This window comes from Cnephaeus nilssonii (genome assembly GCF_951640355.1).
Source record: "Cnephaeus nilssonii genome assembly, chromosome: 18".
Lineage (NCBI taxonomy): Eukaryota > Metazoa > Chordata > Mammalia > Chiroptera > Vespertilionidae > Cnephaeus > Cnephaeus nilssonii.
Window position 1 is genome coordinate 39,218,294 of NC_137089.1, and position 25,570 is coordinate 39,243,863.

The window sequence follows — 25,570 nt, forward strand, 5'->3', positions numbered from 1 at the left end:
TTATGGAGAAAATTCTGCATTTGAACTGTATTTATTAGTTTTAAGACATGCACGTCTTATTTTGTGAAAGTGAGACCAAAGTACTTTTAAAAAATATTAAACTTAGTATGTATTAAACCTCAATTCATAGACCATAAAGATCCACAGAGTATAGGGAATTTGTAATTTCTTTCTCCTAGAAATATTGCTTTGGTGGTAGAAAATGACTACAGAAAAAATAAGAATATATAGTTTTTAGGGATGTTGTTATATTTCCGTTTTACCTAACTTGGAACTTGAAAGCTTTACTGCTATAGTAATTGCTCTTTAAAATTTTTCTTTTGATATCTAGTGTATAGACATATATACCTCTCTGAATAGTCCTAGTTCTTGGCTGGAATCAGCAATTGCTTTTCATGGTATTGTAGAAAATTATTTTTCTCTTTATTTTATTTTAGTATTTTTCATCACCATTTATCCTCCCCTAACCCTTTCCACCTCCACCCCCGCAGACTCCTGCAATCATCACACTGTTGTCGTGTCCATGAGTTCTCTTTTTTCTTTCTTCTCAATTTCACCCCAAATATCCCTCCACTAGAGCTGTCTGCCTGTCTCTATCTGAGTCTGTCTCTCTTTTGCTTATTATTGGTCCAGTTTGTTCATTAAATTTCACATATGAGTAAAATTATATGGTACTTGTCTTTCTCTGAATGGCTTATTTCACTTAGCATAACGTTCCCCAGGTCCACCCATGCTGTCACAAAGGGTAAAATTTTCTTCCCTTTCATGGCTGAGAGGTATTCCATTATGTAAATGTACCATAGCTTTTTTATCCGCTCATCTACTGATAGGCACTTGGGCTGTTTCCAAATCTTGGCTATTGTAAATAATGCTGCAACGAAATAGGGGTGCATACATTCTTTCAAATTAGTGTTTCAGGTTTCTTTGGATAAATTCCTAGATGTGGAATCACTGGGTCACAAGGCAGTTCTATTTTTAATCTTTTGAGGTAACTCCATACTGCTTTTCACAGTGGTGCACCAATCTGTATTCCCACCAACAGTGCACAAGGTCTCTTTTCTCCTCATCCTCTCCAACACTTGTTGTTTGTTAATTTATTGATGACTAGGGGCCTGGTGCATGAATTCGTGCACGGATGGGGTTCCTTGGGGTGGCCTGTGGGGATCGGGCCCCAGCTCACGCCCCCAGCCTTGCAGCCCTGCAGCCCCACCTGGCACCCTGCCATGGCCTGGCGCTGCCCCTCACATGCTCCACCATCCCACCTGCGGGGTGATTGATTGGGGCCAGACCCCCCGCCTGGCTCCCTCAGTGCCTGGGAGCTGGGTGGTGGCCCCGCCCCCTGCTGCTGCCGCTGGTTGCTATCTGTGGGGCAATCAGCAGGGCGATCAGGCTCCCGCTTGCACCTGCCTTGGCCTGGTGCCGCCTGCTCACCTGCTCCACTATCCCACCGCAGTCCCGCTCTCATCAGGGCCCATTGGGGCAGGCAGTGCCTCCACTGCTGACCGCTGCCAGTGCCGCATTGCTGACGCCTGCCATGTTCTGTGCTGCCACCTGGTGGTCAGCGCATGTCATAGTGAGCGGTTGAACTTTTGGTCGAACAATTTGCATACTAGGCTTTTATTATATAGCAGTGATGGCGAACCTATGACACGCATGTCAGCACTGACACGTGTAGCCATTTCTGATGACACGCGGCCGCTGAGGCGGCCGCATGCCGAGGATGAAACATTTGCTGCTCCTGAGGATGAAACATTTGCGAAATAATGTTTTTTCCTCAAAGTGACACACTACCCGAGTTATGCTCAGTTTTTTGGCGAAGTTTGACACACCAAGCTCAAAAGGTTGCCCATCACTCTTATATAGGATAGCTATTCTGACAGGTGTGGTTTTAATTTGCATTTCTCTGATGACTCGTGACATTGAACATCTTTTCATATGTCTATTGGCCATTTGTATGTCCTCTTTGGAGAAGTGTCTTTTTGGGTGTTTTGCCCATTTTTAAATTGGATTGGTGTTTTTTTAGGGTTGATTTTTATAAGTTCTTTATAAATTTTGGATATTAACCCCTTATCAGATGTATCAGTGAATATGTTCTCCCATTCAGTAGATTATCTTTTCATTTTATTATTTAGTAACATGTTATTTAGCCTCCATGTTTTCTTCTTGTGATTGATTTCAAGTTTCATAGCCTTATGGTCAGAGAATATACTTGTTATGCTTTCAGTCTTCTTAATATTATTGAGACTAGTCTTGTGTTCTAACATATTGTATTGTAGAAATTTTGATATGAAAACTCAAAGATCTGAGTTTGATTGCCTGATACTATTACCTGGAAGACCTTGATGAGTCATTTAATCTCTCTAAATCTCAGTTTCTCTATATGTAGAGTGCTCATAATAACAACAACTATCTCCTGGGCTGCTGTGAAAAATCAGTAAGACATTATATGTGATAGGGTTTTATAGGTTATAACTATTCCTGAAATTTTTTATTTTTTACATTCTTTCTCCAGCATGTGGTATATTTTGACTTGGTCTTGATGTCATTATTTTTGTAAAATTGTTTCCATATGTATAAAATAGCAATACACATAAAAATTTAGAATTATTTGCCAAATAAGTTTAATCCTTTTGCATATAACATCTTAGTTTTTCATTAGACTCTTGTGTGGTATGTATTGTTCCTCATGTGTAGAAAATATAATCATTATATTTTCTGCTAAATACAACTAGTTAGTAATGAGATCAGGATAAAGGCTTATATTGCAAATAATTTTCTGACCATTGGAAGTATGCATGAGTCGCTGTGTATAAATGTGCATGCACATTTATGAATGGTAGGATTTCATTAAATATTTATTGGTAGGTATTATTTCTCTTATTTTTTTCTGGGCCACAGAATCCCTTACCTATGGTTGCTTTTAAGATTAAACAATGGTTTTTCTTATTGTTTTTATTTTGTGTCCAGTAGTATATCTTGCTAACTAGACTATAAGCTTACATAGACCAGGAATTGTATTTCTGTGTCCCTCAGAGAACTTTACATAGAGTTTCCAGGGATTTCCTATAGCAGCTGAGTACTGTCCTTTTTTTTTCTGAACCCCTGGAAAGTGAAAAGAGTATTTTATTCCAGAGACAATTTAGAAAATCATCTGATTCATCTTTGGGGCAACGAATCAATCCATCAATGTGTGCATCTGAGGGCTATCTGTGTGTTCACTGCTGTGCTATGACAAGGCTTTGTAAATAACTATTGCTTAATTAATTGATCACCACTCCAGAGAGTAATTTGTGTTTTCCTGGTGGTCTGTGGATGAAAGAGCTTTAAAAAATTTTATGAAGATTATTGTGGTAGTCTGTTCTTTAAAAACAAACAAACAGATTTATTGAGATACAATTTGCATACAACTCACCTATTTCAAGTGTACATTTCAGTGTTGTTTTTTTTTAGTGTATTCACAGGCATGTTCAACCATTACCACAGTCAATATTAGAGCATTTTTATCATCTTAAAAAGAAATCCTGGCCAGCCGCGGTGGCTCAGAGGTTGAGCGTCAACCTATGAACCAGAAGATCATGGTTCGATTCCTGGTCAGGGTGCATGCTGGAGTTGCGGGCTTGATCCCCAGTGAGGGGAATGCAGGAGTCAGCTGATCAATAATTCTCTCTCATCGCTGATGTTCCTATCTCTTTCTCCCTCCCCCTTCCTCTCTGAAATCAATGAAAATATCCTATATAAAAAAGGTTAATATGCAAGTTGACCAAATGGCAGAACGACCAGTTGCTATGATGTGCACTGACCACCAGGAGCTGCCCCCTGGTGGTCAGTGTGCTCCCACAGTGGGAGAGCCACTCAGCCAGAAGCCCTGAGCTGGGCCCACAGCTGGCGAGTGCAGCGGCGGTGGCAGGAGCCTCTCCCGCCTCCACGGCAGTGCTAAGGATATCTGACTGCCGGCGTAGGCCCATGGGAAGCAGGCCTAAGCTGTCAATCAGACATCCCCCGAGGGCTCCCAGACTGTGAGAGGGTACAGGCCAGGCTGAGGGAAACCGCCCCCCCCCCCCAGCGAGTGCACGAATTTTCGTGCAGCAGGCCTCTAATATTAAAAAAAAAGAAAAAGAAAAAGAAACCCTGTATCTTTATCACTTTTGTTATAGTTAACTTGTGTGTCAAGTTGGCTGGGCCATAGTGCCCAGATATGGTGTCAAACACTATCTGAGTGTTTCTATGAAGGTGTTTTTATTTTATTTATTTTTTATTTTTTATTTTTAAATATATTTTATTGATTTTTTACAGAGAGGAGGAGAGAGAGATCGAGAGCTAGAAACATCAATGAGAGAGAAACATCAATCAGCTGCCTCTTGCACACCCCCTTCTGGGGATGTGCCCGCAACCAAGGTACATGCCCTTGACCGGAATCGAACCTGGGACCCTTGAGTCCGCAGGCCGATGCTCTATCCACTGAGCCAAACCGGTTTCGGCTCTATGAAGGTGTTTTTAGATGAGATTAACATTTAGATAGGTGAACTTTGAGTAAAGCAGATTGTCCTCCATAACATGGGTGGGCCTCACCCAATCAGTTAAAGACTTGACTAGAACAAAAGACTTATGTCTCCTGAGCAAGCAGGAATTCTGGCCCTTGGACTTGATCTGAAACATCAGGTTATCATGGGTCTTCAATCTGCCTGCCCACACTAGATTTTTTACTTACCAGCCTCCATAATTGTGTATCAATTCCTTAAGTCTTTTTTTTTTTTTTAAACTATATACACATCTTATTGGTTCTGGTTCTCTGGAAAACACTAATACAACCCCCAATCTTCCCTTACACTACTCTCAGCTCTAAGCAATCTCTAATGCTCTTTCTATCTATTGTAAGCTTATAGATTTCCCTATTTGGACTTTCATATGAATGGAGTTATATAGGATGTCACCTTTTGTGACTGGCTTCTTTTACTTCAGATAATGTTTTCAAGATTCATTTATGTTGTAGCATGTTTTGGTACTCATTTCTATTTATGCAGAATAATATTCCGTTATATGAATAAACCACTAGTTGTCTGTTTATAGCCATTTGGGTGTTTCCCCTATTTGGCTATTATGAATAATGCTGATATAAAATTAACATTTGATGCAAGTTTCTGTATAGACTTACGTTTTCATTTCACTTGGGTAAATAAATAGCCAGGAGTAGAATTGCTGGGCCATATGGTAACTCTGCATTTAATCATTTGAAGAACTGCCAGACTGTTTTCCAAAGCATCTGCATCATTTTACATTCCTATCAGTAGTGTATGAGGTTTCCAATTGATCCACATCTTCACCAATACTGTTATTATCTGACTTTTTGATTCTATCCACCCTAGTGGGTAAGAAATGGTATCTTATTGTAATTTTGATTTGTATTTACCTGATGATTAATGATATTAGGCATCAGTTTATATACTCACTAATGGCCATTTGTATATCTTCTTTGGGGAAATGTCTATTCAGATCCTTTGCTCATTTTTAAACTGGGTTTACTTGTCCTTTTATTACTGACTTGTAAGGTGCTTTTTAAAAAAATCTTTATTGTTGAGAGTATTACAGATGATCTCCACCTCCCCCCCCCCCCCCCCGCAATGTCCCCATTCACCCAGTTCCTGTCCTATCTCAGGTCTTCACCACCCTATTGTTTGTGTCCATAGGTAATGCATAAATGCATTTAAGTTCTTTAGTTAATCTCTTCCCGTCCGCCCTACCCACTTCCCTCTGAGATTTGTCAGTCTGTTCCATGTTTCCATGCCTCTGGTTCTATTTTACTCATTAGTTTATTTTGTTCATGAAATTCCTTGTTCGTTTATTTTGATTTTTAGATTCAATTCTTGATAGATATTTATTCATTGCTATTTTATTGTTCATATTCTTCTCTTTCTCCTCCTCCTCCTCCTCCTCCTCCTCCTCCTCCTCCTCCTCCTCCTCTTTCTACTTCTTCCTCTTCTTAAAGAATACCATTCAACATTTCATGTAATACTGCTTTGGTAGTGATGAACTCCTTTAGGTTTTTCTTGATAGCTTTGTTGGGTAGAGTAATCTTGGTTGTAGGTCCCTCCTATTCATTATTTTGAATATTTATTGCTACTTCCTTCTGCCCTGCAAAGTTTCTTTTTCTTTTGGCCTGCAAAGTTTCTGTTGAGAAATCAGCTGACAGTCATATGGCACTCCCTTGTAGGTAACTAACTGCTTTTCTCTTGCTACTTTTAAGATTCTCTCTTTGTCTTTAACCTTTGGCATTTTAATTATGATGTGTCCTGGTGTGGGCCCCTTTGGGTTCCTCTTGTTTTGGACTCTCTGTGTTTCTTGCACCTGTAAGTCTATTTCTTTCACCAGGTAGGGGAAGTTTTCTGTCATTTATTCTTCAAATAGGTTTTCAATATCTTGCTCTCTCTCTTCTCCTTCTGGTACCCCCATAATGTGAATGTTGGTACCCTTGAAGTCCCAAAGGCTCCATACACTATCTTTATATTTTTGGATTCTTTTTTCTTTTTGCTTTTCTTTTTGGGTGTTTTTGCTTCCTCATATTCCAAATTGTGGATTTGATCCTCAGAATCCTCTACTCTACTTTTGAGTCCCTGTAAATTATTCTTTATTTTAGTTAGTGTATGCTTTTTCATGTCTTTGATGTTCTCATTAAGGTTCTTGAAATTTTCAATAAGATCCTTGAAATTCTCACTAAGTCCCTTGAAGCTCTCATTAAGATTCTTGAGCAACCTTATAACCATTGTTTTGAACTCTGTATCTATTAGTTTGCTTGCTTCCATTTATTTCATTTAGATCTTTTCCTGGAGATTTCTCCTGTTCTTTCATTTGTGACATGTTTCTTTGTCTCTGCATTTTGGCTACTTCCCTGTGTTTGTTTCTATGTATTAGGTAGAGTTGCTATATCTTCTGGAATTGGTAGACTGGTCTTGTGTAATAGGTGTCCTGTAGGGCCCAGTGGCTCAGCCTCCCCATTCACCTGAGCTTGGTACTCTAGGTGCACTCCTGTGTGGGCTGTGTGCACAGTCTTGTTGTAGTTGAGCCTTGATTGCTGTTGGTGTCACTGGGAGGAGTTGACCTTCAGGTTAATTGGCTGTGAGGACCAACTGTGGAAGAGCTGCTGTGCAGGAGACACCCAAATGGAGCAGGACTTGCTTCAGTGGGGCTTTGGTGCTCACTGAGTCTTCCCCTTGAGTGTATTGATGATGGATGTGTAGAGTTGTAATCTGGTATGGTCTAAAGCTGTCCATAGGGTGCACTGGCTCTGGAGCCTCCTGGGAATGCAATGTCAGCCACTGCCTGGGGCCACCTGGCAGGAGCTATAGAGTGATCTGCAGATGGCTGCTACTTGTGCTGGGCTTGGAAATGCCTAGGTAAGGCCAAGCTGTCCTAGGCCTCTTATTGATAGATATGGGGCATGCTGATGCCATCTGCTGCTTGTTTGAGAGATTTTAGGAAATCTCTGAAGCCTGAGCCAGTACAGGCCATTTATATGGAAAAGCTGTTGCAAAAAGCTTGGGTGGAGCTGCAAATTGAGTCGGGTGGGGTCTTAGGGAATCACTAGAGTGGAGCAAGAAGTGTGAGCCAGGCTGATGAAAACTCAGATATGGCTGCATATCAGCTCTGTGTCAGGGGAGGTCTTCGCATAGGAACAATGATCCCTATGAACACCCCTGTCTGAGAGAAAGCTGCCCCCGAGTTCTTGCTCCAATGCCAGACAATCTGGTTCCTTCCCATATGTCCCTGGATCCCCCAACAATATTGCCTCAGTGCAGGAGCTCAGAGGGAGTGAGTCTGAGAAAGTTTGTACTCTGTCCCTTTAAGAGGGACTGCCTGGGTCTCCAGCAGCCTCTGTGACACTTAGCCACAATCCTTATTGGTTTTTACTGCCTGAAGTTACGGGGACTTTTCTTCCCAGCACTGGAACCCTGGGCTGAAGGGTCTGGTGTGGGGCTAGGACCCCTTGCTCCTCACGGGAGGCCTCTGCAGCCTAGATATCTCTCCTGATTAAAAGCATGCTGCATGTGTGTGTCAGACCAGCCCATTCAGCACCTCTGTCCCTCCTACCAGTCTCGGTGTGCTTTTTTCTTTACTTCTCTAGCTGTAGGACTTTCATTCAGCCAACTTTCTGAATGATGGTTGTTCTATATTTTATTTGTAATTTTGATGTGGTTTTGGGAGGTGGCGAGCACCGGCATTTACCTATGCCGCCATCTTGGTTCCTCTCTTGAAGTATTTTTTTTCTGTTAAATTTGACATCTGGTTACTCTCACAGGAAATTTCTGTTGCCTCCTTTTATTTGTTTTCTGAACTATGGGTCATGGTTCCCTGTTTCTTTGCATGCTTTATAATTTTTTTGGTAATTGAACATTTAGGTAATATGTTGTAGTAATTCTGAGCACTGGTCCCCTATTTACATGTTTGTTTAGTGATTGTCTGAATTATTTTAGTGAAGTCTCTATTCTCCCAACCCCTCATCCACTTCCCCCAGTGTTAAGCCTCTGATGTTGCTCTTCAGGGAGGCACAGCTTTAGGTGTGCCCACAGTTACTTTGAGAGGACAGCAGCACTTGGTAGGGCTCTTTCACTCTGACCTCACTCAGCTGTTAAAATTTTCCTAATTGCTGGACGATTGGTTTATTTTTCTATTTTTACAAAAAAGCCCCGGGGCATAAATTCTTCTACATATGAATCCAAACTTTCTGAGATCAGTGTTTGATATTTGTTTTGACCCCAGGGAGGCTCCTCCCAGCTGTCTTATTCCCAGTTCGCTCCTGTAAACTAGCCAGCCACAGTCTAGGCTTTTTCTTTATTAGGTACACAAATCACCTCCCAATTGCCTTTGACCACAACCTCCAACCACTTGAGAGTGCTCTTAGGTTAAATTTTTCCAAGCTCTTTTGCAAATGAAATCAGTTTTTTTTGGAAGAGGTTAGAACCTATCTGTTTTATGACTGCTTCTCCCACAGGCAAAAATCTCGGGAGCTGGGGGTAGGGACAACGGCAAGCTTCTCTCTGGGTGACACTCCACAGTAGGAGCCTCTGTAAGAGTTGGGAGAGAGAAGGGAGTCCCCACTTCTTGACTGCACTTGCCTGGGACTTATTCCCAGAAACAAGCAGCTGGGGGCTAGATGAGAAACACTGAAATCCCGTTGACTCCCAGGAAGAAAGCCCTCCCTCTAGGAACTGGGGAACAGGGAGCCCTGTGTTCCTGGCTGCAGCAGTCTCCAGTGGAGTGTCAGACTCACTGTGCTCGGTGTGGGGTAGGGGGAGTGGTCTTGATTCAAATACCACAGACTTTGATGTTATAGAAATTTTCTTAGGTTTCCTTGACTAGATGTTTCTTCATTTGCTGTTTACACTTAGGACCATTTCCAAAGGCTTTAATTGATTGCTTTTTAACAATTCTCACCAGTTTCACTAGGGAGTGAGTGTGGAACTCTTCCTGCTGCTATGCCAATATTCATAGCAGTCTGTTGTTCTTGACAACTGTCCACTAAGCTGACATTATGCAGATTCATACAACTCAGCCCAGTAAGAGAGTCTCTTGATTCATTAAATAGAAATGGGCTCTTCAAGTACCCATTTAAACTTGAAGTTGTCCCAGAACTCTTCTTTATCTGAGGCTGCCCAGATAATCCCAAATCAAAGACGCTCTAGGAGACTCAGTTCCCAGTTCAGTTCTTTCTAAACACTTTTCTCTGATACAATGCTAACATATTTTTTTGTCTTTCACAAATAACAGCTGTATTTAGACATTGTCCTTTTTAAGTCAGTCTTGATGACATGATTTCATGGGTTAAGATTAAAGTAGATCAACAGCTAGCATTTTAAGTTGTCATTCACCCTCTTGTTTACATTATCACCAATAGCCAAGCCAGAAGGCTTGGGCAGTGCAGTTATAGAGCAATAGCAGAGCTCTGCATGTGTGGCCTTACCCTACTGGCACTTCATGTGGAGCTGCCTGGCTGGTCTGGAGGCAAATCTCATATGTTCTGGCCTGTTTTACTTGCAGTTGTTTGGGATGAATTATGCAGAAGTCTGTCTAGCAATCTGTGACAGGCAGAGATCCTTCAGTTTCCACTGCTAAATAGTGATGCATAAACAAAAAGGGTAAGAAGCCACTTTTAGCTATATGGTACAAGAAAGCATAAAATTTCTATTTCCCACAGAATATACTTAAATATATATATATATATATATATATATATATATATATATATATATATATTTAAAATATATTTTATTGATTCTTTACAGAGAGGAAGAGAGAGGGATAGAGAGTTAGAAACATCGATCAGCCACCTCCTGCACACCCCCCACTGGGGATGTGCCCGCAACCAAGGTACATGCCCCTGACCGGAATCGAACCCGGGACCCTTGAGTCCGCAGGCCGACGCTCTATCCACTGAGCCAAACCGGTTTCGGCTAAATATATATTTTTAAAAATAAATCTTTATTGTTCAGATTATTACAATTGTTCCTCTTTTTTGACCCATAGCTCCCCTCCACCGGGTTCCCACCCTACCCTCTGCACTTACCGCCCGCCCCCCCCCTCACTGTCTTCATCCATAGGTGTACGATTTTTGTCTAGTCTCTTCCCGCACCACCCACACCCCTTTCCCCCGAGAATTGTCAGTCCGCTCCCTTTCTATGCCCCTGATTCTATTATATTCACCAGTTTATTCTGTTCATCAGATTTTTTATTCACTTGATTTTTAGATTCACTTGTTGATAGATATATATTTGTTGTTCATAATTTTTATCTTTACCTTTTTCTTCTTCTTCCTCTTCTTAGAGAATACACTTCAGCATTTCATATAATCCTGGTTTGGTGGTGATGAACTCCCTTAGCTTTTTCTTATCTGTGAAGCTCTTTATCTGCCCTTCAATTCTGAATGATAGCTTTGCTGGGTAGAGTAATCTTGGTTGTAGGTTCTTGCTATTCATCACTCTGAATATTTCTTGCCACTCCCATCTGGCCTGCATAGTTTCTGTTGAGAAATCAGCTGACAGTCGTATGGGTGCTCCCTTGTAGGTAACTAACTGTTTTTCTCTTGCTGCTTTTAATATTCTCTCTTTGTCTTTTGCTCTTGGCATTTTAATTATGATATGTCTTTGTGTGGTCCTCTTTGGATTCCTTTTGTTTAGGGTTCTTTGTGCTTCCTGGACTTGTAAGTCTATTTCTTTCACCACGTGGGGGAAGTTTTCTGTCATTATTTCTTCAAATAGGTTTTTAGTATCTTGCTCTCTCTCTTCTTCTGGCACCCCCATAATTCTGATGTTGGTACACTTGAAGTTGTCCCAGAGGCTCCTTACACTATCTTCATATTTTTGGATTCTTTTTGCTTTTTGCTTTTCCAATTGGGTGTTTTTTGCTTCTTTGTATTTCAAATCTTTGACTTGATTCTTGCAATCCTCTAGTCTGCTGTTGGATCTCTGTATATTATTTTTTATTTCAGTCAGTGTATGCTTAATTTCTAGTTGGTCCTTTTTCATATCTTCGAGGGTCTTGCTAAATTTATTGGCCTTTTCTAGAAAATTCTTGAAAAACCTTATAACCGTGGTTTTGAAGTCTATATCCAGTTGTTTGCTTTCCTCCATTTCTTTCATTTGTGACCTGTTTCTTTGTCTCTGCATTTTGGCTGCTTCCCTGAGTTGATAAGAGTGGCTTTGTGTGCTAGGTGTCCTATAGGGCCCAGTGGCTCAGCCTCCCCAGTTACCTGAGATGGACACTCTTGGTGCACCCCTTTGTGGGCTGTGTGCACAGTCTTGTTGTAGTTAAGTGTTGATTGTTGTTGGTATCACTGGGAGGAATTGACCTCCAGGCCAGTTGGCTGTGAGGATCAGCTGTGTCTACGCTGGGAGAACTGGAGACACCCTTATGAGACAAGACTTGCAAAAGCCTCTGTGCTTAGCTTGGATGGGGCGGAGTCTCAGGGCGGAGAAGACAGCATTGGTTTCCCGTCAGCCCTGCCCTAATAGGCCCCTGTGTCTCAGTGTCCCGTGGTAATCGCTGCAAGCACCTCTGAGAGAAAGCTGCCCTTGAGTTCTGCCCGCTGCCAGACAGTCCAGTTTCTCCCCGAATGAGTCTGGGTTCCCAGAGTCTCACCCGGAACTGGAGTTCAGAGCAGTCAGGAGCTTTTGTCTCCTTCCCGATTGAGAAAGCCAGCCACGTACTCAGTTGCCAGCCCTCTCCGCACCTCTGTACCTCTGCCTTCTGCAGCTCCTCTGAGTCTCAGTGTGCTTTTCCCTTTCCTTCTAGTTGTAGAATTTCCACTCAGCCAGACTTCCTGTGGTTCTGGATGATGACCATTTTGTCTTTTAGTTGTAGTTTTGAAATTGTTGTGCGAGGCAGCAGTTTAGGTGTTTACTTATGCCGCCATCTTGGTTTCTCCTATACTTAAATATCTCAAATCATACATATCATTCTCTCCATAAAGGAAGAGATATTTTACAACAAGGAAAGATTGAAAATAGTTATAACAAATTAGGCAATATTGATGAGACAGAATTCTTAAGTTTTATTTTATATATCATGCTAATCACTCAGATCTGATTTTCTTTTTATATCTTTCACTGTGGTTTAGACAATCAAATGTCAAGAAAAATTTTCACTTTTGGCTATAATATGCAAATATATGCTTTCATTTAATACCTCATACCTCATTCCCCTCCTTTTTTTTTTTTTTTATGTGCCTTAGGCATGAAATAGCTCTGGCCACTGACACAGGCATCAAGCTAGGATGAACTAAGGACTGTACATCTGTTTTGCCCCTGATTGATATAAGAGCAACACCACCAATCAGGTGTCTCCTTGCCCATTGCCAGGGGGTTCATTTCCCTCCCTTTTGGGTCAGTACATTTGGGTTAAATAGGGACTTCCAAAGGTCTTAAGAGTAAAAAGTGTTTCCAATGTTAAGTTTAAGAAATGTCTTGCCAATTATTTTCTTTTTGGTAATGAAGAATGTAAGCTTTTATGATGGAACTAGAGGCCCAGTGCACATTTGTGCACTCGGGGGGCAGGGGACCCTCAGCCCAGTCTGTGCCTTCTTGCATTCTGGGACCCCTCAGGGGATGTCTGACTGACGACGTAGGCCTGCTCCCCAGTGATCAGGCCTAAGCTGGCAGTCAGACATCCCTCTGGCAGCCTGGGAGCCATCGAGGATGTCTGACTGATGACTTAGGCCCGCTCCCCGCAGGGACATCCTTAGTGCTGCCACAAAGTGGGAGAGGCTCCTGCCACTGCCGCTGTGCTGGCCAGCTATGAACCGGCTTCTGGCTAAGCAGCGCTACCCCTGTGGAAGCACACTGACCACCAGGGGGCTGCTCCTACATTGAGCATCTGCCCCCTGGTGGTCAATGAGCATCATAGTGACCAGTAGTTCCCAGTAGTTCTGCTGTTCCACCAGGGGGCAGCTCCTACATTGAGCATCTGCCCCCTGGTAGTCAGTGAGCATCATAGCAACCAGTATTTCCTAGTAGTTCTGCTGTTAGGGTCAATTTGCATATTACCCTTTTATTATATAGGATTTTTCATACAACTCAGTCCATGCAATATGCAGCTGAATGTGTACTGGCCCAGGTACACTAGCCATTAATAATAGGACTTGCTTCTTCAGGAAATAATAGCTATTTAAAAAGCAGAGTGGAGGAAAAGGAAGGGAATGGAAGGAAGGAAATAAAGAAAAAGGAATAATTCTTCTAAGGACATAATTCATAATATATAAATATGCATTCCCTCCCTCACCCCCCTTTTTTATTGTGAGGAATGTTTGAAGATCATCTGTCTGACATATGCATAATTCTTGACCTTGCCATTCTAATTAAACTAAATAGAAAACAATATCTTTTTCTTGAGGGAATGGTCAGCACACCTTACAATAGCATTTTCAGTGAGTTAAAGATAAGCCATTTTTTTCTCCTTTTTGTCTACTGTCACTGTATAGGAGAGGGACAGCATTCCATGGAGTTGTTTTAATTACCCTATGGTATGCACCGTGACATCTGGTGACACTGGTGAGCTCACCTGATGGACCACAAAGAACCCTGATTTATGAACCCATAATTGGGTTTCCAATAAACATTTGTCAAAATAATATATTAGTTCAAACCAAAGCCGTTTTTATTTATTCATATAAAAGAGCACTTAACTTTCAACAAAGAATTGCCTATCATCAAAAACACTCTATAAATGAATCAAATTTATGAAGACATGGTTCTAGAGGGTGACCACTCAAAGGCTACAGCTTGTTTTAACTCTTTGGAGTACATAGTGTTCTAACTTGCTTGTTTTCACCTTATTCATTTATATTTTACATTCAAATGATGTGTATTTTAATATTAACTTGTCAAGGTACTTGTTACAGAATGACTCTAGTGACTTTAAACAATTTTAATTATGAAACTAGCATAACAAGCAGCTGTCATTCTGGAGCTATTTTAAATTCTCATGACAACATATTTTTCATCCATTTTTATTTCGTTTACTTCTAAGTAAGAGCAAAATGTATACTGACCTCAAACTAGTTTGTAAAATGGTAAGGCTTCTCACCCTAGTCGGTTTGGTTCAGTGGATAGAGCGTCGGTGCGGACTGATGGGTCCCAGGTTCGATTCTGGTCCAGGGTACATGTCCGTGTTGCCTGCTGGATCCTCAGTTGGGGGTGTGCAGGAGGCAGCTGATCAGTGAATCTCTCACCATTAATGTTTCTATCTCTCTCTCCCTCTACCTTCCTCTCTGAAATCAATAAAAATATATTAAAAAAATAAACAACATTTAAAAAAAAGGACCCTTATAGTCTTCAAGTCTTAGGAAAATTCGGTCACTTGTGATAGACTCAAGTCTGCTGTAAAACTTGATGAGCTTTACTTATTTGAGTTAAGAAGCAGAAATAAGTTTTTTTTAATAGTTTTATTAGCCTTTAACAAAAAATATAGAAATCACTATTGAAATTATGAAGTATATGTGGTAGATTTTTGATAAAGAAATGTTGAATATGAATAATTTTGTGATCAGATCCTGAATAATTTTGTGATTTAAGATCTAAAAGGGGATTATAATTGTATAGTAATTCCTACTATTTTCATGATCTGAATAAGAAAGAATCTCAGCCTGGGGTCTATGAGAAATAGATTAGAGAGGGATAATTATGGTCACTCTAAAGTGGACTGAGGGATTCCTACTGTATATTCTCTGCCTAGAATTTGAGTGAAAGCATAATAAATGTAGGGGTGAAACAAGGTTCACCATTACTTCAGAAAAATGGTAATTAATTTTGAAAAAGGTTGAGAGGCAGTGGTCTTCCTTACTTAGTCCACTTGTTCATGGGACCTTCTGAGGCTTTTTGCAAGGTAGAGCAGGGATCATCCAGCTAAAGTTCTGTAAGATAACCAATGGATATTTTGTCAGTTTGTATTTCAAGCATCTCTACAGAGTTGGGTATGAAGTCAGAATCCCCATACAGGCCTCACTTGAAATAGAATTTGAGAATTCATGGCTGGCTGCTCTGGCTCTTGGGAGATCTCAGTAATATTTTCCTTCTACATATAACATATATCATTTTCATAAGTATATATTTTATAATGTATATATTCAGTTTATAGGTGTTTGAACTTTTTAGACTAAATGAAAATATTCAGATTAAAAATCAGATCTAGCATTCATTTTTGAAGAAAAAAATTATTTTTTCTTTGTCATCTTATAGTAGACTAGAGGCCCGGTGCATGAAATTAGTGCACAGGAGGGGGGTCCCTCAGCCCAGCCTGCACCCTCTCCAATCTGGGACTCCTCAGAAGATGTCTGACTGCCGGTTTAGGTCTGATCCCTGTGACGGCAGTTGGACATCCCTCACAATCTGGGATCGCTGCCTCCTAACCGCTTGCCTGCCTGCCTGCCCAATCGCCCCTAACCCCTCTGCCTGATCGCTCCTAACTCCTCTGCCTGCCTGATCTCCCCTAACTCCTCTTCCTGCCTGCCTGCCTGCTTACCTGATCGCCCCAACCCCTCTGTCTGCCTGCCTGCCTGATCGCCCCTAACTGCCGCCCTGCCAGCCTGATCGCCTCTACCTTGCCCCCCTGCTGGCCTGATCGCCCCTACCTTGCCCCCCTGCTGGCCTGATAACCCCTACCTTGCCCCCCTGCTGGCCTGATTGCCCCTACCTTGCCTCCCTGCCAGCCTGATCTCCTCTAACCACCTCTGCCTCGGCCCCCAGCCTAAGCCGCAGTCTGGCCTCCCTGTGCCAGAGGAGACCTGGCAGATCAAGGGAAGGCACCGCCCCCATCACCCCGCTGCTACTGCCACTGGTGGCCACCATGGCTGCCTGAGCCTCGGGCCAGCCCTGGGCAGCTGGCAGCCGCCATCTGCAGCTTGCCTGGGCCTCAGGCAGCCGCTACGGTTTTGTTCTGATGGATGTCTGCCCTAATTAGCATATTACCCTTTTATTAGTATAGATACAAGGCCAGTGAGCTCTCTCTGCCTCCTATTTGAAGTACAAATGCAAACAATGGTATTGCTCCTCTTTGAATTAGCATTCAAGTGCATGGGGGATGGGGACTTAAACTCTGGTCTTGTGCTGGTCCTTTAGTATACACTGGCTGATAACTGGTGAACTAGATATAGTGGCCTCTATTCCTAGGTATTATATTGGCATCTGCTCCCGAAGTCTACAACTGGTATCACTCCTGATGAAACTTTATACTCAGCTTTGTCACAACATGGTGGTCCATTTTGTCTGGCATGGCTTTACCTTGGCTCTCACTCATGTTGCCTTTGTCTCAAGTCTCTGCCAGGTACTGCAAATAACACTGGCTGCCTCCTATATAGCTTCTTCTTTGTGGCTCCTTGATCCTCACTATAGAAGGCCCAACATCATGACTGCTATCCTGTTACCTTCTCCATTCTTTCCTCATGGGTATGTGGAAACCTTTGGGATTACTCCACCAAGTGACAGATTAGGAATGATAATCAGGCCCTCTTTTTGCTTGACTACCCTTTTCTGCCTTCTTTACTCTGCTGGGATGTACTGTATTAGCATAGGGTTGCCTTGCATAGCACTTTCATTCTTGAGTCCCAAAGGGCAAAGAGCCCCATTTGCTCTCAACATTTATTTTCTTTTATCTAAAAGTTTCTTCACTCCGAGACTTCAGCCTAGAGAAGGTAAGTGTGAAAATACTTGTTTCTTTTGCTACCCACCCCCTGTCATTTTTCCTCTTTCCCAAATTCATCTGCAAAGAAAGAAATAGGTTTTCACATTTCTTGCTACCTTATCAGGGCCCCCTTTATGTAAAAATCTATGATTAAGTCAGCCAGATCTGACTCTTCATTTGTTAAACAGGAAGATAAAGACATTTAGAAAATAATTTTCTCTCATATAAAGCCTGACTTTCAAGACTATTTCCTGTCCTATTTACTTGAAAATTCAACAAATGGTCATACCTCTTATTTCCCTTTATGCAACAGTTCTAATCTCACTCCACTGCCCAAGGAAGATGGATGTCTATATGGTATAAAAAAAAGAGGAAAGCGCCGAAACCAGTTTGGCTCAGTGGATAGAGCGTCGGCCTGTGGACTGAAAGGTCCCAGGTTCGGCCCTGACCGGTTTGGCTCAGTGGATAGAGCATTGGCCTGCGGACTCAAGGGTCCCAGGTTTGATTCCGGTCGGGGGCATGTGCCTTGGTTGTGGGCACATCCCCAGTGGGGGGTGTGCAGGGGGCGGCTGATCGATGTTTCTCTCTCATCGATGTTTCTAACTCTCTGTCCCTCTCCCTTCCTCTCTGTAAAAAATCAATAAAAAAATATATATATATATATATATATATATATATATATATATATATATATTTAAAAAAAAAGAAAAAAAGAAAGGTCCCAGGTTCGATTCCGGTCAAGGGCATGTACCTTGGTTGCGGGCACGTCCCCAGTGGGGGTTGTGCAGGAGGCAGCTGATCGATGTCTCTCTCTCATCGATGTTTCTAACTCTCTATCCCTCTCTCTTCCTCTCTGTAAAAAATCAATAAAATATATTAAAAAAAGAGGAAAGCAAAATATTTCAAAAATACTTTGCTTGATTTCTATGGATCAAGTGCCTGTTTTAGTTAATTTGGTTTCCATATGACTTTAGCATATAAGTGAAGATAGGGTTAGATGAACTCAGAAGAAAATATGGTCTATATCCATTGATATGTAAGGTGATAGTAACTGAAATGTTCCTTGACTGTGTTCACTAATAATTTCTTGTGGATTGACCTTCAAAGAACCCATTCTCACTTGCCAAGCCCCATTTCTGATTTCCTGAGATTTGGGTAAAGCAGATAGATGGTCCAATTTGACTGTAGCATGAATCTTTTAAGACCTGGCAAAAAGATAATTTTGGCTATAAAAAGATAATTTTGGACAGATCTTTTCAAGAATCACTTTAAAAAACAAACAGCAACACATAAAACTTTATTTGCAAAAGAAAGAAAAAAAGGTTTTTTTGATTTCTTTGAATGTAGCACACACAAAAAGTGCCAGTTCTCTGGTTCCCCAAGGCTCCAACAGGAATGGAGGAATAGCAGAGGACAGGAGTGCAGAGATTTCTTTCTCAGACCCAGGCCTGTGCAAAATGATGGCCAAGTGTTAGGTGTTAGCGGGGCCCACAGATGATCTGTATTCCTGGTTAGCCCTCTGGAGTCTGGGAGCATCAGCATCTCCAAGAATTCATTTGTATTCAACAAAGATGGGGAGGGGAGTCCACTGTTACTTGTTGAACTGGAAAGAATAGACCCCCATGGTTGAGGCAGCATCCATAGTCACCTGATTTTGCTGGCCACTGTTCTCCGCAACTGAAACGTTGGGAAAAGGCACAGGGGTGTACTGGGAGATGTAAGCTCCTTGCATAGTGGCAGCTGTTGGCATATACGCGCCCGTGGTGCTGAGGAAGAGGTGGCGCAGTTGCTGAGTAAGAGGTCCCATTATGAAGGCAGGCTGGAGAGAAAGGGGTGATCCATCCCTGGTGTCAGAACTGAACCTGAAGGCTGTATGAGGTATGACTGGTGGTACATCCACGACGGGTTAGGTACTTGTAGGGGAGATGTCTGAGTTACAGTCTGATATGAAGACATGGGAGATGAAAGATATGGGGAGAGTGCAGACTGAGTGAGCATCCTGTTGGGAGTGACGTTATAAGGAACTGTGGAGGGGTCATAGGTCAAGGCCATACCACCCATGTCTCCATTCCTTGGCCAGGCCTGTCAATTTTGCACAAGTTTTCCTTGGTTCTGTCATTTCTTTGGACCACTGTCAGCAAATTTGCAAAGCAATGGATCTGATGGGGCTGGTACTCCAGGGGATGTCTTAATATATTTTCTATTAAAGTGGGTGATGATGGCTTCACACTTCTCTGTGGACTCCATCCTTGCAAAGCCTACCCCTCAGTTGGTCCCACTGGTGTCTCGAAGGATTCGAGTGGAGATAACTTGGCCAAAGGGCTTCAGCATTCCCTCCAGTTCTTGCTCATCCATTGACAGGAGGTTTGATATGTATAAATTTGTGAGGTCCTGCTCCTGTTGCTTTGCCATCTGTGCCTGGACACCCCTGGTTTTCAGTGCTGTTACAACCTTCTGTGCGGCTGAAGGACTGTCAAAGTCCACAAAGCCATAGCCTTTGTATTTGTTTGTGGTCTTGTCCAATATGGCCTTAGTGGAGACAATCTTGCCATATGACTGACACAACTTGACAAGGTCCTGGTCAGTAGTGCCTGGTTGCAAACCCTGGATGTAGAGGTTGGTTTTGCTCAGCTGGTCATTTCCATTGCTCCCACTGCTGCTGTTAGGTGTACTGTTGCTTGGACTAGGTGGTGCCATCTGCTGAGACATATGCCTTTTTGTTGTTCTTGTTTTAGCCAAAAGTTGAAATCCCAGGTCTGGAAGTCACTGATAGCATCATTTTCTCTTTAATATTAGGGAGCTAAGAGAGGAGAGGGACAGGGAGGGAAGAGAGAGAGAGAGAGAGAGAGAGAGAGAGAGAGAGAGAGAGAGAGAAGAGCAAGGGAGAGCTCAAGAATCACTTTTTTTTAAAGTTTTAAAGTAAAAAACATTGGTTTATGAAAAAAAACAAGAAAAAGTTCTAAATGGGTTTTAGAGAAACAGAATATAGAAAACAAAAATGTTTTGTATGCTGTGTATAATGTATTGTTGAACACTTTTATAGTTAGACTTTATTTAAGATGGTCCAGCCAAGTACCAAACTTATACAATGGAAAGTTAATACCATAACACAATGAGACTGTCTCTATTTTTGCATAATTAAAGTATGTTTTCTTTACTAGACTATAAGCAACTGAGACCAAGACTATGTCTTACTCACTTTATGTAATCCCAGACTTTACTATGATAATTGGAATGTTGTAAATGCTAACCTGTTTGCTGTCTGTGTAGATCTTTGCTGATCTCTGAACAAAATACATGTGAAACAGAACACAAAGGAAATGATGTACATTTCTTTTTAGTGTTGTATGCTTGGGACAATACTCCATGGCAAAATAACCTAATGATTTGAATTTCACCTTGTGCTGACCCTGAAATAACTTTGAATTCCTAACAAGTCAGGAATCCTATAACATTTATGACACTGAAAGGAGTTAAAAAACGTTTGCTATGAATGGTTTCATCTGCAAAATGGGACTATCATTAAGTGAAATTAAATGATATTGTGCATGTAAACGTCTTAGCCTACACATGGTATAACATACACCTGGCATACTGCTGGTGTTGTTAGATAACAATTAGGAAACAACTTGGAAATACAGGATATTGTAAAGGCAAGTGGTAGATACATTTTCCATGAGTAACAAATGGGGCCAAGGAATTACACTAAGAGTTTTGTACTATGGTATAAAGATTTTCTCTAAAAAATGTTTTATAGTAAGAGTTTTTATATAGTAGCTGGATCTAATATGTGTGATTGCCTAGCAAACTGGTATAGAAGCTAAACACATTGGCTCATCAAATCATATGAACTAGTTTTTCTGATTTCTATTTGTGCAACTAATGAATCCGTGAAATGTTTGGTGAAAAAACAAACAAAAAGATCAAACAAAATAAGAACAACCCTCCTCCCCCACAATTTAAAAACCAATGAAAACATGAAAAAATAAAAAATAAATAAAATGTTTGGTGAAGGAAAAGTGCAGGAGCTCTGTCTGTTGGGGTACCCTTGGTAAGGAATTGGAAAGGTGACTGTGACAATGCTGAGGGAGGCTAGGTGTTGAGAAGTGAAAGAAAGGAGGAATGTGGATGAGGCAAATCTTGCTCAATATATCATTAGATTCAGAAGTCTTAGTTTCTGTTGAAGGTGTATGCAAGTATGGCTCTATACAAGCATCTATTCTGCATGCTTAAATCCCAGGCCAGGTATTTGGGTAGTGGAGAGGTGTTTGTGATAGAAGGGGGTGGGGTGGCTGATAGATATCTACTCTGGAAATCTCTAGAAACCAGTTGGTCTTAAAAATATGAAGAATTTCTAAGAGAATAATAATGATCAATATTAATAAGATATAACTCAGCTATTACAAAGGGACTTTCTGAGATTGACCAAATGACTTAACCTCTACTTGGACTTCTGTTCTCTTTATCCCTGATAAGTGGACATTTGCTTCTTTTTAAAATGTCCATGAAGACATTTGACCCATGCCAAAGGTCTTTCAAGTTTGGTCCTGTCCAAAACATCCATGCTTAGAAAACACCATTGGGTTCAAAGAGCCCATAATGTTTATTTGTACTTTTGGCTTATAGAATGTCTACATAAGAAATATCCTCATCTATAATAATCTATAATAATAAAAGCGTAATAAGCTAATTAGACCAGACATCCTTCCGGATGTCTTTCTGGACGACCTTCTGGACAAAGCCGAGGTTGCGAGGGAAGCCCAGGTCCCGGGTGCCAGAGGGAAGCTGGTGCCAGCAGCCAGGGGAAGGAAGGCCTACTCTTGCATGAATTTCGTGCATTGGGCCTCTAGTTTTAAATAATTGAGCTATGGCTGAATCGACAATAATAACCCTTCTTGCCTCTGTAGCCTCGCTGGTAATGGCACACAGAGTGAGGTAGAAGCTTTGACATGGACCAAATCTCTCCATGAATGTTTTGGTATAGGACCAAATGTTAAGGACTTTTTGGCATGGACCAAATGTTTCCAGGGACATTTTAGATAGGACCAAATGTTCTGCAAAACTATTCCTTGACAGTTTTTTTATTCTTGAACTAGAGGCCCGGTGCATGGATTCGTACACTGGTGGGGTCCTTCGGCCTGGCCTGTGCCCTCTTGCAATCCAGGACCCCTTGAGGGATGTTGGAGAACCAGTTTCAGCCTGATCCCCACAGGCCAGACTGAGGGACCCCACCGGTGCATGAATGCTTGCACCGGGCCTCTAATATGCATATAAGATCTTTGGTTAATCTCTTCCTGCCCTCCCCCCTCCCCTCGTCCCTCTGAGATTCATCAGTCTGTTCCATGTTTCCATGCCTGTGGTTTCCACTCCTGCGTTGAGCGTCTGCCCCCTGGTGGTCAGTGCGCATCATAGCTACCAGCTGGTCGGTCTGGTCGGCTGGTTGGCCGGTTGCTTAGGCTTTTATATATAGATTCTAAGTGTTTGGGTTCCTCAGATTTTGGTCATAGGTCCAATTCTGTGTCTAGATATTTTCTTCCTGGGTGTTATCATCTAGTCCCATAACTTTATATATGCTATATGTTGATGATTCTGAGATTTATGTCTTTAGCATAGTTTCTTCTCTTACACAAATAGCTGCCTACTTGATATCTCCTCTTGAATGTTTCACAGGTATTGCCAAGTTAATATGCCCCAAACATAAATTGTAATCTGCATCCCCATTTGACCATTCTTGCTAATACCTGTTCTACCTTTAATCTTCTTCTAAGTAATTTACGTCATTCAAGCCAGAAACCTAGGAGTCATCTGTGTTTTTTTCCTCTCCCTCAACTTTCACTCCATTCCTTTAGTCCATCAATAAGACTTTCAAACTTTATTTCTAAAATATATTTTGAATTTGTTTGTATTTCTCTACCTTTGCTGACATTATCTTAATCAATCTACCATCATTTTTCTTTTGCATAAACTGCAACAGTGGCATCAAACTGGTATTTTTCTTCTTGTCTTATCTTCTTCCAATCCATTTCCAAATATCAGTGAGAGTGAATGGTCTTTTAAAAATATAGGTAGGTTTATGTTAATTCTCAGCTTTAAATACTTGACAGATTTCCCACTGTATTTATAAATAAAATTAAAACTTTGTGTCATGGACTATAAGGTTTTACATATTTTACACTATGATACTTGCCTTACTAATCTCAATGTTCTTGTCTTTGCTTATTATACTTCATCCACCATGATTTCCTCTCATGTGTTTAGATATCATGCTCTTTTATGCTTTAGCATTTTTGTTCAGGTCATTTGCTTGGAGTGCTTTTTAATGTGATTTTCCCCAGGTAATTAGTTATTTTTTATCCTTCAAAATTCAGCTTAAGTCCTCAGAACACCTTTCCCTAGTCATCCTTTCTTAAAATCATTTCCCATCCAGGCACTGTTACTTCCTATTACAGTGTCTTACTTATTTAAAATATTTTATATCACTTTTCTTACTTTGTAATTACAATCTGTTTATTTACTAACTTACTTGTTTATTGACTATCTCTTACCTACTATAACCTTCATGGGTGTAGAGATGTGACTTTCATTTATTATAATATAACCAACAAACTATGAGTTTTGATCATATAACTAGTGTCTAGCACTATTTGTTGAATGAGTGAATGAATATCTGAAGGTCCTCAGATATTCTGGAGAAATGTATAAAATCTGGGAGCAAGTGGCCATACGAATTGGTAGCATTAGACAACATTTGTGCTGGGTTGTGCAGAATATATTTGATAGTCTGGGACTTTTGTTTTCACTAAATTGCTATAGGGAAATGTCACTGGGGATTGAGTGGTCTTAGAGACTGTGTCATTTTGACATACTTTTGCTAAGTCATTACTAGAGAATTGTGTTACACACTGGCCTATTTACAGTGTGGTTGTAGTTTGGCAAAGCCTGTGTCCTAGGTCCTTCTCTTGCTCTGGAATGGTGAGACAAAAGCACTCCTGTCTTTCTACAGCTGATGAAGAACAGACTTCTTCCCTGGAATAGGGCCGAATGGTAATGTGCCTCTAAGGACTGCACTGAATAAACCTTTAGAGCAAGGTACAGTCAAAGCTGATTAAAATCACACTATTTCATAACACTGCTTACAGGCAGAGACGTACACCAGGAAGCTGTGAAGAAAGAGAGCTGGCTGCCCAGGAACGGCAGCCTGGATCTGTTCTCTTACTCCCTTGAGCTGTTTGTTCGGCTCTGCATGGAAACAGATTTCCTGGTTTGTCTCTTACACCTCCAGCTTTCTCTCTGTGTCTGACTTTTTGATAAGATGCCTATAGATGCCTCAGAGTTTTCCACTTTGAGATTCAAAGTTGAGATAACCCTGTTTCTCCGTTGCTTTCTTGAAAGAAAATATTTAGTGAAATCTTCGGAAAATTGAGAAAAAGAATTATACCTCTTAGAAGTCTTCAGTATGACATTAACATATAAAGAGTCGCCATTCTTTTCTTTTTGAGAGACTGGACTATATTTACAGGAAGTTGTCCACTGGTTATGGTATTCAGTCTTTCCTGAATGGTGATTAAGAGTATTGTTCCTGGAATTTAAAGAAGGGTTCACATTATGACTCTGTTGCTTAACAACTTGAGGACTTTAGGAAAATCACTTAATATTTCTGAGCCTCAATTTCCTTATGTAAAATAGAAATAACAGCTGCTCTACCTAGCTTATAGGGCTGTTTGAAGAAGCGAGTAAAATACTGGATGTGAAGGTGCTTTGTATCCCATGAAGCTCTTTGCAAATGGAAAGTACTATTGTTCTTGCCAAGTTTTTTTCTCCCTTTTCTTTAAAGAAAATGTTGACATTCTCCAACCATTAGTTAATCATTTCTCTAGGGCCCAGTTTTATTTTGTGGACAGAACAGGTGTCAGGCTATGTGATGAGATTTGGAGGAAAGTGGAAAAGAAACCCTAGAGTCTTTCAAGTGACCTTCCAGCCTGCTAACCTTCAAAGACAGCCTGGCTCATATAAAACTCTTTTCCTTGTCATATCTCTTTGTAACAAGGCCCCTTTGGAAATACAAGCTTCTGATAGCATGTAGTTGGATGGTCTGGGACTTTTGTTTTCACTAAATTGCTGTAGGGAAATGTCACTGGAGACATTCCAAGGCCTTATGGGAGAGAAAACATATACAAAGTCACTATTTCTTTTGTCTGATATGCCTTTTTTGAATGTCTGGATGAATATTGTTAGTATGCATTTATTAAGAGGGGGCTATAGATGCCTTAATTTAAAGACTTAACACATTGTAAAGAAAATCAGAACCAATCATTTTAATTCATTGTCTTGCATAACATTTAAAAATTTTTTTTTCCTAAGCAACAGTATTTTGATGAAAAGCAATCTTGTCCTGGCCAGTTTTGCTCAG

General features: G+C 41.1%; 1 pseudogene across 1 annotated transcript; it reads right to left on the reverse strand.

Annotated features, from left to right (window-relative positions):
* Nucleotides 1–18,639: 18,639 nt before the first annotated feature.
* LOC307113921 (RNA-binding motif, single-stranded-interacting protein 2-like) lies at nt 18,640–19,939 on the reverse strand (annotated as a pseudogene). The gene has a single exon. The product of its transcript is annotated as an RNA-binding motif, single-stranded-interacting protein 2-like (transcript).
* Nucleotides 19,940–25,570: the final 5,631 nt, after the last annotated feature.